At 41.6% G+C, this 16,319-nt stretch overlaps 1 long non-coding RNA gene across 1 annotated transcript; it reads right to left on the minus strand.

Moving 5' to 3' along the window:
- Positions 1–1,294: 1,294 nt before the first annotated feature.
- On the minus strand, positions 1,295–10,660 carry LOC142149891 (uncharacterized). The gene is made up of 3 exons (XR_012690904.1): positions 10,405–10,660; positions 1,896–2,071; positions 1,295–1,527 (listed from the first exon to the last, which is right to left on the minus strand). It is a non-coding gene; the product is annotated as an uncharacterized LOC142149891 (long non-coding RNA).
- Between the last annotated feature and the right edge of the window lie 5,659 nt (positions 10,661–16,319).

Below are 16,319 nucleotides of genomic sequence, written 5' to 3' on the forward strand. Positions count from 1 at the left end.
TGTTCGAATGAATAACCAGAGAGATAAACAAACCAAATTCATCCAGTGGAAGGCCCAGAACAGGCTCCCCGGGTCAAAGTTCTGGTCAGTGTACACCAACAGGAGTTCCGACCGGGACCTCAACTCCCTAGTATGTCTTCTGGAATCCAAAGTTACCAGTCTGTGAAGTTTTTGTCCAAATCCATCCAGTGAAAGACTCAGAATAGGCTCCCTGGGTCAAAGTTCTGCCCAGCGTACACCTAACAAGCAAACTTCTTCTTTTATATATATATATATATATATATATATATATATATATATATATATATATATATATATATATATAAGATAACAGTAGCCACTACACTAAACTCTATAACAGACTGACACCCAAATGATCAGAAAACTATTCTAGCAGATTGATTTCTACATAAATAAATTGCATATAAATAATCACAGCTATTGTTTTCTATGTAAATTCCCCTTTTCACCCTGTCTAAGGCTCTAGTCACTCTCTACACACGATTTTCTGAGCACAGCCTAAAATGGCAAATGAGAACAAGAGGGAGGGCTATATATGAAAGAAATCGATACAGCACTGCAGAATTCGTGGCTATACATAAATAGCTGCTACTACTGCTGATGGTGTTCCAAAAATTGCGAGATCTGAGTTTTGCCAAGTTTTCAGATCCGATTTTGGGCGATAAATCGAGTCATGTTTTAGTTCAACTCGAAGTCCCAAAACTCAGATCACTCGATTTTCACTTAATCTAAATCGCTCATCTCTACACCTAAACAAAACAAAACAACCTTCCATGCCTACGAACCTGAACAGCGCTGCTTTACACAAATAAAATTATGCAAAATAGTACTGATGCAAGGACAAAAGTTGGCCCTGCCCATATCAACTAGTTTAAAGTTAGCTTTTATTTTATGTAAGAAAAACAATGACATAATCCCATTGCTCTGAACATTATCACTATTTTTATTTGCACCAGTTTTCATAAATGTCTCCATTGTCACTGACCATTGTACTGAATCTGGGTTGAATTTGCTATAGTGGCTTTACAGTTGTATCGTATAAAGAAATATATGACCAGTAGGAGTTCCTATCATATAAATATATAATTTATACACCATAACAGGGAATGGTTAAACATTCCTGCCCACTCCCAGCTCGGGGCTGGAAACAGAACAGAGTGAGAGCAATCAATTCTCCACATTCTAACGGCCCAGAGCTCATTCACTGCGTGTAGCAAAGTATAAATGTACGCATATATTTCTCCTCAGTATCGAAGGCTCGGAAAACCAAATATCTCTTTAGCAGAATCTTTTTGAGTTGTCCTGACAGGATAGAGAGGAAAACATACAGGGAAATCTCAAGCAAATCCATTTCCTGCCGTCTGTTTAAGGCCCCGCGGATAGAAACAAAGTCATTTCAGCGTCAGGGAGGATTCAATGCACCATGCAGCTACTTGACCTTAAATCCTGACAGATCAGAGAGGGTGGATTGTGTCTTAAGTCACATCTTTGCATTGCACAGAGTAGCTGGAAAACAAAAGTATGTTTGTATACAGAATTGTCTCTAGTTAATACCTTCAAATCTCAGGGAAACTCAAAAGGCTGACATGCGTATCATTAAAACACACCAGAATAATTATTTTTTTGCCAACAAAAAACCCTCAGATATATTTCCTGTGTGAAATTAGAAAAACTATAATTATTTTAATGCAAATATGATTTAAGCCAGGGCATTATCTCCGCACATTTACTCATTTCCTATATTCAACATGTACTGTTCCCTCATTCCATCCAGCATGAGGCTAGCTAGTCTTGCATTTGAAACATCAATAAAACAATCACAACACAATGTTAATAAGATTTTCTGACACACTCTCAACATTACTTTTACTCACTGGGCAGCGCAGTGGCACAGTGGTTAGCATTGTTGCCTCATATAACTGATTATGACCAGAACACACTATCTGTGAAGTTTGTATGCTGTTCCTGTGTTTGAGTGGGTTTCCACCAGGCGCTCCACTGGTTTCCTTTCACCTACTGGTAGGTTAATTGGTGGCTGACAAAATTAACCCTAGTAAAGAATTTATAGTCTGTAAGATCCAACAGGGCAGATACTGTGGCGAAAGGTGAAAAATTCTCTGTAAAGTACTACATAATACGAGGGTGCTATATAAATAAACCATAATAATAACTCATTATTGATTGACAACCTTCAACTTTTGTGCTTGAATTACACAATGTAGCACATTTCAAAATTTGAGTGGACCTAAGAGCCAAATTACAGAGATTAGTAGATCATTTGAAGTGAAGTGAAGCCAGGGTTTAAAACACTGGTCTGAACAGCAAATTCTATTTAAAAAACTGTTAAAAATAACAAACAGAACAAATGTAATTTTAAACTAACTTTTTTAGCCCCCAAAAATGACCTTTAATAACTATTAGCCTCATATGATGAATACTGAACTGCAGGCAATTGATTTCTCTGTACTTGTAACGACTGCAGGAAAATAACATGTACATAGTTCTAGGGATGAGCGCACTCGGATTTATGAAATCCGAGCCCACCCGAACGTTGCGGATCCGAGTCGGATCCGAGACAGATCCGGGTATTGGCGCCAAATTCAAATATGAAACTGAGGCTCTGACTCATAATCCCGTTGTCGGATCTCACGATACTCGGATCCTATAAATTCCCCGCTAGTGGCCGCCATCTTCACTCGGGCATTGATCAGGGTAGAGGGAGGGTGTGTTAGGTGGTCCTCTGTCCTGGTAGATCTCGTGCTGTGCTGTTTAGTTCTGTGCTGTGCTGTTTAGTTCTGTGCTGTGCTGTGCTGTGCTGTGATGTGCTGTGCTGTGTTCTGCAGTATCAGTCCAGTGGTGCTGTGTGCTGTGCTCTGTCCTTCTGAGGTCAGTGGTGCTGCTGGGTCCTGTGCTGTGTCCTGTTCAGTCCAGTGGTGCTGTGTCCTGTGCTCTGTGCTTCTAAGGGCATAGTTATTTCCCCAATATTCCCCTGTGTTTAAAAAAAGAAAAAAAAGTTTTTTTAAAAAATACCAAAAACTACTTTAATTTTTTTTAATTACCACAAAATTTGCACAACCAATCCTGCAGTATAAGCCCATTGGTACTGCAATATTACCAAGTTCACACATTCAGCAGTAAAAGTCCAGTGGTACTGCAATATTACAAAGTTTACACATTCTGCAGTATCAGTCCAGTGGTGCTGTGTCCTGTGCTCTGTCCTGCTGAGTTCCGTAGTGCTGCTGGGTCCTGTGTCGTGTCCTGTTCAGTCCAGTGGTGCTGTGTCCTGTGCTCTGTGCTTCTAAGGGCATAGTTATTTCCCCATTATTCCCAAGTTTTTAAAAAATAAAAAAAAAGTAAAAAAAAATAAAAAATTTAAAAAAAAAAATAAATATATAATAATTATAACCAAATTTGCAAAACCAATCCAGCAGTATAAGTCCATTGGTACTGCAATATTACAAAGTTCACACATTCTGCAGTATCAGTCCAGTGGTGCTGTGTCCTGTGCTCTGTCCTGCTGAGGTCCGTAGTGCTGCTGGGTCCTGTGCCGTGTCCTGTTCAGTCCAGTGGTGCTGTGTCCTGTGCTCTGTGCTTCTAAGGGCATAGTTATTTCCCCATTATTCCCAAGTTTTTAAAAAATAAAAAAAAGTAAAAAAAAATAAAAAATTTAAAAAAAAATAAATAAATATAATAATTATAACCAAATTTGCAAAACCAATCCAGCAGTATAAGTCCATTGGTACTGCAATATTACCAAGTTCACACATTCTGCAGTATCTTGTGCTACATATAATGGAGACCAAAAATTTGGAGGATAAAGTAGGGAAAGATCAAGACCCACTTCCTCCTAATGCTGAAGCTGCTGCCACTAGTCATGACATAGACGATGAAATGCCATCAACGTCGTCTTCCAAGCCCGATGCCCAATCTCGTAGTACCGGGCATGTAAAATCCAAAAAGCCCAAGTTAAGAAAAAGTAGCAAAAAGAGAAACTTAAAATCATCTGAGGAGAAACGTAAAGTTGCCAATATGCCATTTACGACACGGAGTGGCAAGGAACGGCTTAGGCCCTGGCCCGTGTTCATGACTAGTGGTTCAGCTTCACCCACGGATCTTAGCCCTCCTCCTCCTCCCCCCCCTACAAAAAATTGAAGAGAGTTATGCTGTCAGCAACAAAACAGCAAACAACTCTGCCTTCTAAAGAGAAATTATCACAAATCCACAAGGCGAGTCCAAGGATGTTGGTGGTTGTCAAGCCTGACCTTCCCATCACTGTACGGGAAGAGGTGGCTCGGGAGGAGGCTATTGATGATGTAGCTGGCGCTGTGGAGGAACTTGATGATGAGGATGGTGATGTGGTTATTGTAAATGAGGCACCAGGGGGGGAAACAGCTGATGTCCATGGGATGAAAAAGCCCATCGTCATGCCTGGTCAGAAGACCAAAAAATGCACCTCTTCGGTCTGGAGTTATTTTTATCCAAATCCAGACAACCAATGTATGGCCATATGTAGCTTATGTAAAGCTCAAATAAGCAGGGGTAAGGATCTTGCCCACCTAGGAACATCCTCCCTTATACGTCACCTGAATAACCTTCATAGTTCAGTGGTTAGTTCAGGAACTGGGGCTAGGACCCTCATCGGTACAGGGACACCTAAATCCCGTGGTCCAGTTGGATACACACCAGCAACACCCTCCTCGTCAACTTCCTCCACAATCTCCATCAGATTCAGTCCTGCAGCCCAAGTCAGCAGCCAGACTGAGTCCTCCTCAATACGGGATTCATCCGAGGAATCCTGCAGCGGTACGCCTACTACTGCCACTGCTGCTGTTGCTGCTGTTAGTCGGTCATCTTCCCAGAGGGGAAGTCGTAAGACCGCTAAGTCTTTCACAAAACAATTGACCGTCCAACAGTCGTTTGCCATGACCATAAAATACGATAGTAGTCACCCTATTGCAAAGCGTATAACTGCGGCTGTAACTGCAATGTTGGTGTTAGACGTGCGCCCGGTGTCCGCCATCAGTAGAGTGGGATTTAGAGGGTTGATGGAGGTATTGTGTCCCCGGTACCAAATCCCCTCGAGATTCCACTTCACTAGGCAGGCGATACCAAAAATGTACAGAGAAGTACGATCAAGTGTCCTCAGTGCTCTTAAAAATGCGGTTGTACCCACTGTCCACTTAACCACGGACATGTGGACAAGTGGTTCTGGGCAAACGAAGGACTATATGACTGTGACAGCCCACTGGGTAGATGCATCCCCTTCCGCAGCAACAGCAACAGCTGCATCAGTAGCAGCATCTACAAAATGGCTGCTCATGCAAAGGCAGGCAACATTGTGTATTACAGGCTTTAATAAGAGGCACAACGCTGACAACATATTAGAGAAAATGAGGGAAATTATCTCCCAGTGGCTTACCCCACTTAGACTCTCATGGGGATTTGTGGTGTCAGACAATGCCAGTAACATTGTGCGGGCATTAAATATGGGCAATTTCCAGCACGTCCCATGTTTTGCCCACACCATTAATTTGGTGGTGCAGCATTACCTCAAGAGTGACAGGGGTGTGCAGGAGATGCTTGCGGTGGCGCGCAAAATTGCTGGACACTTTCGGCATTCAGCCAGTGCCTACCGCAGACTAGAGGCACATCAAAAAAGCATGAACCTGCCCTGCCATCACCTCAAACAAGAGGTTGTGACGCGCTGGAACTCCACCCTCTATATGCTGCAGAGGATGGAGGAGCAGCAAAAGGCCATTCAGGCCTACACAGCCACCTACGACATAGGCAAAGGAGTGGGGATGCGCCTCAGTCAAGCGCAGTGGAGACTGATTTCCGTGTTGTGCAAGGTTCTGCAGCCATTTGAACTTGCCACACGAGAAGTCAGTTCCGACACTGCCAGCTTGAGTCAGGTCATTCCCCTGATCAGGCTGTTGCAGAAGCAGCTGGAGAAAGTGAGGGAGGAGCTGGTAAGCCATTGCGATTACACCAAGCATGTAGCTCTTGTGGATGTAGCCCTTCGTACGCTTTGCCAGGATCCGAGGGTGGTCACTCTTTTAAAGTCAGAGGAATACATTCTGGCCACCGTGCTCGATCCTCGGTTTAAAGCGTATTTTGTGTCTCTGTTTCCGGCGGACACAAGTCTACAGCGGTGCAAAGACCTGCTGGTCAGGAGATTGTCCTCTGAAGAGGACCGTGACATGCCAACAGCTCCACCCTCATTTTCTTCCACATCTATGGCTGCGAGGAAAAAGCTCAGTTTTCCCAAAAGAGGCACTGGCGGGGATGCTGATAACATCTGGTCCGGACTGAAGGACCTGCCAACCATTGCAGACATGTCTACTCTCGCTGCATTGGATGCTGTCACAATAGAAAAAATTGTGGATGATTACTTTGCTGACACCATCCAAGTAGACATGTCAGACAGTCCATATTGTTACTGGCAGGAAAAAAAGGCAGTTTGGAAGCCCCTGTACAAACTGGCTCTATTTTACCTGAGTTGTCCCCCCTCCAGTGTGTACTCGGAAAGAGTTTTTAGTGCAGCGGGGAACCTGGTCAGTGAGCGGCGAAGGAGGTTGCTTCCTCACAACGTTGAAAAAATGATGTTTATAAAAATGAATAATCAATTCCTCAATGAAGTACAGCACTGCCCTCCAGATACTACAGAGGGACCTGTGGTTGTGGAGTCCAGCGGGGACGAATTGATAATGTGTGATGAGGAGGAAGTACACACTGTAGGGGGAGAGGAATCAGAGGTTGAGGATGAGGACGACATCTTGCCTCAGTAGAGCCTGTTTAGTCTGTACAGGGAGAGATGAATAGCTTTTTTGGTGTGGGGGCCCAAACAAACCAATCATTTCAGCCAAAGTTGTTTGGTAGGCCCTGTCGCTGAAATGATTGGTTTGTTAAAGTGTGCATGTCCTATTTCAACAACATAAGGGTGGGTGTGAGGGCCCAAGGACAATTCCATCTTGGACCTTTTTTTTTTGCATTATATGACCAATCAACAGTCGTTTGCCATGTTCAAAAAGTAAAACCAAATTTTAAAAAATTCAAGAAATTAAACCAAAAGTAAAATGCCGTGTCATAATTTAAAACAAGAGGTATTGACGTGCTCTAAAACTACTGTATTGTTGTTTATATTTTATAAACACTACACTTGAAAGCTTGAGTCTTTCAATAGAAAAGTAACTGTCCATTGCACGAATATTTGCAACAGGGACAATTTTAGGGTTAAGAAAGCCAACTAATAACACTTCGACGCTGTCCGTCTTTATAAACACTACACTTGGAAGTTGGAGGAGGTATTGTGGCCCCGGCACCAAATTTACTACCGGGGCCACTCCACTGTGCAGTCCATATTTAGGTGTATCAGATATTAAACAACGGTGACAGTTGATGCCCAATTTTTTAATTATATTGTGGCCTCGGTACCAAATTGTGTACCGGGGCCACCACACTACGCAGTCCAGATACTTGTTTGGTGGAATTCAGACCAGTTGAGGGTTTTATTATTATATTGTGGGGACCACTCTATCTATACCACACTACAACTCTATACCACTCTATTTCATACTTTAATTCTATTTAATACTTTAATTCTATTTCATACTTTAATTCTATTTAATACTTTAATTCTATTTCATACTTTAATTCTATTTAATACTTTAATTCTATTACTAATTACCATAAAGAGGAACTGCCGCTTCTATTTAATACTTTAATTCTATTAGTAGTTACCATAAAGAGGAACAAAATAAACCAATTTTACCAAAAGTATAATATGGCTTAGACTTACAAACACTACACTTGAAAGATGGTGCCTTTAAATGAAAAAGTCAGTCTTCATTGCACGACTATGTGCAACAGGGACAGTTTTTTGGTTTACAAAGTCAACCAATAACACTTGGACCCTGTCTGTCTGTCTTTAACATACTTGATGGGATCTCAATGACGAATTGTCTGTACCATGTTTGGAGGAGGTATTGTGGCCCCGGTATCAAATTGGGTACCGGGGCCACCCCACTACGCAGTCCAGATACTTGTTTGGTGGAATTCTGACACGTGGAGGGTGTATTTATGTTATTGTGGCCCCGGTATCAAATTGGGTACCGGGGCCACCCCACTACGCAGTCCAGATACTTGTTTGGTGGAATTCTGACACGTGGATGGTTTTTTAATTATATTGTGGCCTCGGTACCAAATTGTGTACCGGGGCCACCACACTACGCAGTCAAGATAGATAGATGCGTATCATAGATAAAGTACATTCAGTGGTGTGGGGCAAATTGAAAAATATTCAAAATGCACTGACATTATCAAAAACAAGAGGTTGTCACACGCTAAAACTCCAACATGTATATGATGGAGAGGATGGAGGAGCAGCCGTATGTGTAGTGTAATGCAGACCTGTTGAAGGTTTTTTATATATTTTATTGTGGTGACCAGTGCCCACTCCTCTAGGCAGTCCAGGTACATTTATTGGTGCGATTCATAAAAGTTCAGGGTTTTTAATATATATTGTGGTGACCCACTCCTCTACGCAGTCCAGGTACATTTATTGGTGCGATTCATAAAAGTTCAGGGTTTTTAATATATATTGTGGTGACCCACTCCTCTACGCAGTCCAGGTACATTTATTGGTGCGATTCATAAAAGTTCAGGGTTTTTAATATATTGTGGTGACCCACTCCTCTACGCAGTCCAGGTACATTTATTGGTGCGAATCAAACAAGTTGATGGTTTTCTTATTATATATATTGTGGTGACCCACTCCTCTACGCAGTCCAGGTACATTTATTGGTGCGAATCAAACAAGTTGATGGTTTTCTTATTATATATATTGTGGTGACCCACTCCTCTAGGCAGTCCAGGTACATTTATTGGTGCGATTCATAAAAGTTCAGGGTTTTTAATATATATTGTGGTGACCCACTCCTCTACGCAGTCCAGGTACATTTATTGGTGCGATTCATAAAAGTTCAGGGTTTTTAATATATATTGTGGTGACCCACTCCTCTACGCAGTCCAGGTACATTTATTGGTGCAATTCATAAAAGTTCAGGGTTTTTAATATATATTGTGGTGACCCACTCCTCTACGCAGTCCAGGTACATTTATTGGTGCGAATCAAACAAGTTGATGGTTTTCTTATTATATATATTGTGGTGACCCACTCCTCTACGCAGTCCAGGTACATTTATTGGTGCGATTCATAAAAGTTCAGGGTTTTTAATATATATTGTGGTGACCCACTCCTCTACGCAGTCCAGGTACATTTATTGGTGCGATTCATAAAAGTTCAGGGTTTTTAATATATATTGTGGTGACCCACTCCTCTACGCAGTCCAGGTACATTTATTGGTGCGATTCATAAAAGTTCAGGGTTTTTAATATATATTGTGGTGACCCACTCCTCTACGCAGTCCAGGTACATTTATTGGTGCGATTCATAAAAGTTCAGGGTTTTTAATATATATTGTGGTGACCCACTCCTCTACGCAGTCCAGGTACATTTATTGGTGCGATTCATAAAAGTTCAGGGTTTTTAATATATTGTGGTGACCCACTCCTCTACGCAGTCCAGGTACATTTATTGGTGCGATTCATAAAAGTTCAGGGTTTTTAATATATTGTGGTGACCCACTCCTCTACGCAGTCCAGGTACATTTATTGGTGCGAATCAAACAAGTTGATGGTTTTCTTATTATATATATTGTGGTGACCCACTCCTCTACGCAGTCCAGGTACATTTATTGGTGCGATTCATAAAAGTTCAGGGTTTTTAATATATTGTGGTGACCCACTCCTCTACGCAGTCCAGGTACATTTATTGGTGCGATTCATAAAAGTTCAGGGTTTTTAATATATTGTGGTGACCCACTCCTCTACGCAGTCCAGGTACATTTATTGGTGCGATTCATAAAAGTTCAGGGTTTTTAATATATATTGTGGTGACCCACTCCTCTACGCAGTCCAGGTACATTTATTGGTGCGAATCATAAAAGTTCAGGGTTTTTAATATATATTGTGGTGACCCACTCCTCTACGCAGTCCAGAAAGATACCTTGTTGCAACGTTTTGGACTAATAACTATATTGTGAGGTGTTCAGAATACACTGTAAATTAGTGGAAATGCTTGTTATTGAATGTTATTGAGGTTAATAATAGCCTAGGAGTGAAAATAAGCCCAAAAACTTGATTTTTAAACTTTTTGTTTTTTTAAAAAAAAATCCGAATCCAAAACCTTAAATCCGAACCGAGACCTTTCGTCAAGTGTTTTGCGAGACAAATCCGAACCCCAAAAATAACGAAAATCCGGATCCAAAACACAAAACACGAGACCTCAAAAGTCGCCGGTGCACATCCCTACATAGTTCTTACCTGATCACGATGCAACCACTGGGACATCCACAAGAGGACTCCACATGGAGATGTGTCAATTATTTCTGAAGTCCTGTCCCAATTGTCTTTGCAGGAATTCCTCAACATCTCGCCATATTTGGATCTTCCTTTCCATAACTGCAATCAACAACACTCTGTAAGGAAAAATTAGAAGACACACAAGAGCACACAGACAGAAAGACAGACACCACAAAGCAGAACGTCTCGGTCTCTCAGGGGGTTTGCGGGCAAACAGAACCACTCCTTCCCCACTCAGCCGACTGACGCTAAACTACATCTAGAGTATACCACCCACTCTAGTCTAGTTGCATCAACGCTCTAACAGCTGCACTGGGCCCATGTGTAACACTGAGCCGACTAGGTGTAGTGCTCTATCCCAGCCCAGACCCTACTGACTATAATGCACTATAGAGAAGATAGGGGGCAAGAGCAGTACACACAGGGCTGCTATAAGGGAGGTTTTGGGGGACTATTGTAAAGGGCCTGGACTCTCCAGAAGGCCCGCCAATGCGGCAGTAGGCAGGTCCGAAACTAGGTTGCTACAGCTTCTCCCTGGAGCAGAGAGCAGCTGCCTGTTAACCACAGCAATGGGAGCTCAGCCTTCTAGACTGCCATTCCCCCTGTACAACCAATAGACCACCCACCAGCTTACCCACGATTTTTGAATAACAGGGACTCCATAACTCAGAGTACACATCTCATTGCACGTGGAGACACATGCAGGTGATAAAGAGGATGAATGGCATGGCAGTATCCTCCTTCCAGAGTTCTGCAATTGAAATTTCCATCATGATCTGCCTAACAACGCATAGGGGAGGACTGTGAGGAGGAACTGATTAATGACATAATTCCATGTTCCGCCATGTAATAAGTACATTTACCTTTTGGTTTTAGTTTTAGATTGTGCGTTGAGTTAATCTTTGAATAGATGTACAGAGATTGTGAAGACTAAAACAAATGCTCACAACAATTCAACTCAACCATGCTATTGTTGTAATATGTTTAGTAACTACATATAGTGAAAAATATTACATCAAAATGGGATAAACAATCCATTTCAACAGAAACACATAAAAGAGAGACTTGACCCAACATGCCTGCAGACTTCTATTGCATATTCAAATCTGCTAATTAATAGAACTAGCAAAAGATAAGTTAATAGAGGCCAAATTGTATCCACATGCTTCATTTTGCATTGTGTTCCCCAGAGCTATCGAAGCCCTTTATGGAACAGGTTAATCAGATGCGTTAAGTTTAATCACATTGCATAGCGCCAAGCTTAGCTAATGTGCTGAACAGGACCCAGGGCAGAATGTAGTATACACCCAGTGGGTTCATTCCGGGGAACAATGTCAAAGGTCTCATATTATTTCATTGCTCAAAGGCTGTCATTTCAGATAAATCCATATTGGGTCTTTGGTTGAATTTACTTTCCTGCCAATGAATAAAATAATATTAGGTTATGGAATACATATGATTTACTATTGTTATTAGGAGAGAACTAACCTGATAATGAATATTTTAGAAATGTTCAACGCATTTAATAACATAATTACTCAGCAGTGCAAATGGTTGGGCTGTAAGGTAACAGGTAATTTCTATTTAACAAATTCATCCCTAGGACACATTGTACATTATAACATAATGATGCACTTGCTGACAACAAAAATAATTTGCACTTGTGTTACATTTTTAAGGTCCTGCTAAGCTACTTAACATGTACAATTGTGAAAATGCAATGATCTTGCCATGAAACATTTAGAGATGAGGTGCCAAATTTTGCACGCTGAACTGATAGTATGGTTAAGGATGTAACCATAGTTATACGTCCAGGGCCGCCAAGAGAAAGTTCTTGGGGCCCCTTCCATGGTTAATGGGGCCACTGAACAGGAAGGCCAGCTCCCCCACCACCACCATTCCTTCACCCCCTCTTGGTGCCCCTGCAAACATTTGCTCCTAAGTATGTGCTTTAAAGTACAAACTTTATAAGGTTCCATAACATATTTACTAGAGATGTTCACTGACCCCCGTGTTTTGGTATTGGTTTTGGATCTGTATTAATTTTGTGTTTTGGTTTTAGTTTTGATTTTGGAAAAACCACCGTTGCGTGTTTTGGTTTTGGTTTTGGAACTGTATTGTTTTGGAAAATGGCTAAAATATGCTAAAATCACATAATTTGGCTCTCTTTTTTGTTCCTACATTATTATTAACGGCAATAACACTAATTTCCAGTCATTTACTGTCAATTTTGAATTTTGAACACCTTACAAGTCACAATATTATTTTCATCCACTTTCGGCCACAGACTGCAGCAAGCTGGCTGGATACTAAGCGACAGAGCAATGGCACAAACACACGGCAGTTCACAGCACATCTAGGAAACATTGCCACACAGCAGTAGCAGAAAAGAAAAGTGGTGCAAGATGGAATTGTTCTTCGGAACTCCCACCCACCCTTATGTTGGATTTACATAATATGATTGATCGGCAGCAGAGTGGACGAGGGTATAAAGTCAACAATATAATGACATCAACAGTATTATTAGGACATTATTTGCAATGTAGGTAGTATTGATTATTTTGACAATACAAATGTAGACAGTATTATTCCTAAATCTAACCCTCTCCCTATCCCTGTCCCTATTTTTAGACCTGTACTTATCTCTATCTCTGTCCCTATCCCTAAACCTATCCCTTTCCCTATCCCTACACATGTCCTATCCCTGTCCCTAGACCTGTCCTAAACCATATCCCTAGCCCTATAATAATACTGTCCACATTTGAATAGTCTACCTAATCATACTGTCCACCGTGTGAATTGGCTACCTAATAATACTGTTGAAACCTCAAATGTCGACTGTAGCACAAGCTGATAGACCAAGCCCAAAATGTTAAACAGCGCAAGATGGAATTGTCCTTGGGAAATATGTTAAAAAGGTTTAACAAACTCACACAGAAAAAGGAGGCACAGTTTAACAAACCAATGAACTCTAAGACTGATGGCTTTTTGCTGATCCTATATCATCTAAAGCATAAAAAGGGTGCAATTCCACCTTGTTACCACCTCTTGCTTCTGTTGGTGGCAGGGCAAATTAAATTGTTCTTGTGGCTGCTGCAATCTAATCGACAGAGCAATGGCACAAACACACAGCAGATCATAGCACATCTAGGAAACAATGCCGCACAACAGTGGCAGAAAAAAAAGGGGTGCAAGATGGAATTGTCCTTGGTCCCTCCCAACCACCCGCAATTTGGATCTTAAAAAGGACATGCACACTTTAACAAACCAAGCTCTTCAGCGACAAGGAGTGCCACTTTCGTGGCTGAAGTGCTTGGTTTGTTTGGACCCCCAGAAACCAAGATAACAATGGGATTAAGGCACCTAAGCTAACAGTGCTCTTAATGAACTCTACAAAGGCAAGATGTTGTTGTCATCATCCTCAGCCTCATCCTCATCAGTGTGTACATCATCCTCACACAATATTAATTGTTCACCTCTGGAATCCACCATTATAGAAGTCTGTGTACTTTGATGTAATATCCGGTAAAGGCCTTCCTCGTGGAATTTATAGTGCATTTTGATGAACATCATCTTTTCCTAATTGTTAGGAAGTAACCTTCTATGCCGCTCCCTGACAAGGTTCCCATCTGTGCTGAAAACTCTTTCTGAGTACACACTGGAGGGTGGGCAGCTAAGGTAGTGGAAAGCAAATTGGTACATGGGTTTCCAAATTGCCTTTTTTTCCTCCCAGTATGTAATGGTACTGTCTTATGTGTCTATTTGTATGCTGTCATTAAAATAATCCTCCACCATCCTTTGGATTTTGATAGTAGGATCAGGTGGAGTTACGGCAGAGGTGTTGCAGTTTTTGGTCAATTCTTTTACACCAGACCAGATGTCAAAATGTTGTGCTGAGTCATCTGCATCATCCCTGGGTCTCTTGGAAAAGCTAAGTTTTTTCCAAGCAGCAGTTGCCTGAGAAACTGAAGGCGGAGATGCCAATGTGTCACTTACCATTTGAGCTGTCATCTTGCTCACCATGCATTCCTTGCATCTCTTGATATGTGGATCAGTTGGAAACAAAGAGAAACTGAAGGAAGAGACATCATTATGTCATGCACAACTTGAGCTTTCAGTTGCTGACCAGAATCATTGCATCTCTTGAGATTTGGGTCAGTTGGAAAGAAAGAATGAAATAGCTCTTAAACCCAGGATCAAGCACAGTCGCCAAAATGTTGTGATCTGATTTCCAGATTTTGATAACTCTTGGATCCTGGAGAAGGTAATAAAGTACTTGATCTACCAGTCCGACATACTTAGCGTAATTGCTTTGTTTCATCTGCTCCTTCAGTTTCTCAAGCTGCTTTTACAAAAGTCTAATTTCGGAAATCACTTGGCTCAAGCTAGCAGTGTCTGAACTCACTTCACAGGTGAATACTTCGAATGGTCTCAGCACCTTTCCCAATATCATGGCTTGCGAAGTAAGTGTGGATGGCTTTTTGCTGTTCCTCCATCCTCAGAAACATATAAAGGGTGGAATTCCACCTTGTTATCAGTTGGTGGCAGTGCAAATTAAATTGTTGTTGTCGCTGCTGCAATCTCCTACATGCTGCTGCAGAATGCCAGAAATGTCTTGAAATTTAATGGGCACACAGACAGCATCTCCTGCAGGTCCCTGTCATTTTTTTAAAAAAGCTCTGCACCAGCAAGTTTATTGTGTGAGCAAAACAGGGAAAGTGATGGAATTCACCCAGCTGTAATGCTCTAACAATATTGGTGGCGTTATCAGAAGTTACATATCCTGAGGAGAGTCCAAGTGGGATAAGCCATGTAACAATGACATCCGTTAGTTTTTGACTGTCAGCTAAATACGTCTTAGTGAAGCCGGTGATAAACAAAGTAGCCTGCCTATGAAAAATGTGACATACTTGGGTACATACTGCTGCTTTTCCTGCTGGTGAAGGCGAATCACCAACCCAGTGGGCTGTCATAGTCATATAACCTTTAGTTTGCCCAGTTCCGCTTGTCCACATATCTGTAGTTAAGTGTACAGTGGGTAGGATGGCATTTTGTAGCCCATTAATTACATTCTTACGAACCTTCTGGTAGAGGCGAGGAAAAGCTTTTCTAGTAAAATGGTGTCGTGATGGAATTTGGTAACGGGGACACAAGACCTCAATTAACTGTCTGAAACCAGCTGCATTAATAGTGGATATTGGACACAGATCTAATACTAGCATAGTCGACACCTAGATGGTTAAGGTCCCTACCTCCACTGACTGGAGCTTTAGAATCTTACAAATGGCTAGACAACTGTTGTCAGAATTTGGGTAATTCCACACATAAGAGGTGGATTTTTTGGTCTTATACCCAGGCATGACAATGGCCTTCTTCTTATCACTGCAAGAACTGCTTCCACTGGTGCAGGACTCACACAAACAACATCATCCTCATCAACATCCTCACTAGCACCGTTGTCAGCTACACAAATATCCCCCTTATCCTGTTGCAATTCCAAAGTGGCATCCTTAATTTGTGTATCACCAGCTACACTTGGGCTGCTCATCCACCCATCTTCAGAAATGCTGAAAGGAGGCTTCTTTATGAGTACAGTATCAAAAAGGTCAGGCTTACACATAGCACTTGTGAATAGACTTTCCTCAGGGATTGTGTCATTTCTGAATCTGAACATACAGTGTCTTCTAATGCCTTATTGTTTTTTTCCAACTTGGCTTTTGCCCTTAAAATGATTTGGGCATTTTAAGTCTGAATGACAAAGTCTTGCATCGACATGACTGACCTTACAAGAAAATGACTCATTGACAGTTGCAAAACTAACAATCATACAGAAATGCAAAGCCCTGATTCTTTCCTTGCCACTGCGTGTGTAGAAT

The sequence above is a fragment of the Mixophyes fleayi genome, chromosome 4 (genome assembly GCF_038048845.1).
Source record: "Mixophyes fleayi isolate aMixFle1 chromosome 4, aMixFle1.hap1, whole genome shotgun sequence".
Classification (NCBI taxonomy): domain Eukaryota; kingdom Metazoa; phylum Chordata; class Amphibia; order Anura; family Limnodynastidae; genus Mixophyes; species Mixophyes fleayi.